This window comes from Cyprinus carpio, unplaced genomic scaffold (genome assembly GCF_018340385.1).
Source record: "Cyprinus carpio isolate SPL01 unplaced genomic scaffold, ASM1834038v1 S000000524, whole genome shotgun sequence".
Lineage (NCBI taxonomy): Eukaryota > Metazoa > Chordata > Actinopteri > Cypriniformes > Cyprinidae > Cyprinus > Cyprinus carpio.
In genome coordinates, this window is record NW_024873264.1 from 1 (window position 1) to 2000 (window position 2000).

General features: G+C 42.5%; 1 long non-coding RNA gene across 1 annotated transcript; it reads left to right on the plus strand.

Annotated features, from left to right (window-relative positions):
• Positions 1-1088: 1088 nt before the first annotated feature.
• Positions 1089-1674, plus strand: LOC109072555. Its single transcript, XR_002014710.2, has 2 exons — positions 1089-1217; positions 1625-1674. It is a non-coding gene; the product is annotated as an uncharacterized LOC109072555 (long non-coding RNA).
• The last annotated feature ends 326 nt before the right edge of the window (positions 1675-2000 follow it).

Consider the following 2000-nt stretch of genomic DNA (forward strand, 5'->3'; position numbering starts at 1 on the left):
CGCCGGGCGGGAGGGAGGCGCGCGTCAGAGGGCAGACCTTCCTTTAGCACGCTTACGCCTCTACAAACCAGCCTTTCATTCCACCGGTATGGATTGCTTCGGCCCTTTTCTTTGTAAAGATTGGTCGACGAGTAGAAAAGAGGTGGGGAATCCCTACTAAACAAGTTACCACACGAGCCGTACATGTGGACCTGCTGAACAGCTGGACACAGATTCATTTCTGATGTCGCTACGTAGGTTTGTTGCTCGAAGAGGTTCCCCAGTAGAATTACTGTCAGACCAAGGAACAAATTTTCGAGGTGGGGAACGGGGAACTGTGCGAAGCATTCCAGGCCATGTCACCTGATCTCCAGCGGAAACTCGCACACAAAAGATAGCATTCCATTTTCAATCCCCCTGCAGCACCACACTTTGGGGGAGTGTGGGAAAGGTAGATAAGATCCATTAAAATGGCACTATCTACCAACTATTGGGGACCAAACAGTACCAGAGGAGGTACTCAGGACTGTTCTGATCGAAGTAGAGAACATCCTTATCTCCAAACCCCTCGGGTATGTGTCTTGTAATGTGTCTGATCCTGATCCAGTAACACCCAACCTTCTTCTTACAGGGCGGCTAGACAACTCCCTACCTACAGTCATATACCTAAAGAAGAGGGATTGAGTCGTCGCTGTTGGAGACACTCTCAAGTGTTAGCCTGACACCTTCTGGTCCTCTTTTATCCGCCATTACCTTCCGAACTTGCAAGGTCAGACAGAAATGGCACCATACATCCCCTAATATGACCACAGGCACAATAGTCATGATAATGGATCCTCATCAGCCCAGAGCCCATTGGCCAATTGGAAAGGTAGTCCAGGTGCACCCCAGTCAAGACTCGCAAGTGAGATCAGTGGATGTCCAAGTACAAGGGAAGGTTTATACTAGACCTGTAGCTCGACTTGCTGGCCCTACCCCCCATTCCAGAAGATGATACAGAGGAGCCCAATACACCCAACGCAGCAGCAGTAACACACATGCAACCTTCTCAAGTATCAAATTGAACACAATTTGGGGGCGGCTGTACAAACGGCTTGCATGCATTAAGACCTGTTGCCCCTTTAAGATGTGTTGCCCTTTTAAGTCTTATCGCCATTTTACCATTGCGCAGCAAAGTTGGAGAGAAGAGACATTAGCTGATCCAATACAAGCATAATATGTGTGCGTGCATCCTATAAGTGAGTTGTTCTTGGTAAATTATATTTAGTATTGAGATTAAGTTGTAATCTTGCCGGCATTTTGCAGATATGATATTATTTTTTATATTTTGTTTGTTTGTGAGTGGATTTTGTTTTTGTTTGTTTGTTTTGTATTTATGTGTGTGTTATTTTATATTTTATTTTTGTTTTACTGTTCTCATGTTCTACATTGAGATAGATTGTCTTTAGTTAATCTGTCTGCTGTAAATTGCAAGTATAAGTGTGTTAATGAGGATTATGTGGTAAAATTACCTATTCAGATGCTAATATGCCAATCCATTGAGCTGTATCATTTCACTTATTTTCAGTAATATTGCTAGTAATGTTAACTTGTTGGGTTTAAAATCTGTATTATTCACCTTTTTGTATTTGTTATCTTTATACAGACCACACCTATTACATGCTAAATGGGAAAGTAAAGTCCTCAAAGAAAGAACTGTTGTTGACTGAGTTCCTGGGCTCTGACCGGCCTACCAGTGCAAGTGATCCCTTCCACAGTCTTTTAATGATAACTCACAGTTCCAAATCCTACAAAAATATATATATATATATTATGGTTTAGTTTAATTACTTTAAATAATATAATTATATTTGTTCACACATACCAGTTGGCAGCAACGAATTAAAAGTTATGGCCAATTTGAACATTTACGAGCATGAATCTCCAATGTCCGACTGCAGTGAATGCAGGCAGCACGAGACCGATTTGTTTGGAAAACTTTCTGAGTGCGCGCGGAGCGAGGGAACCAGGAGGAAAGAGGT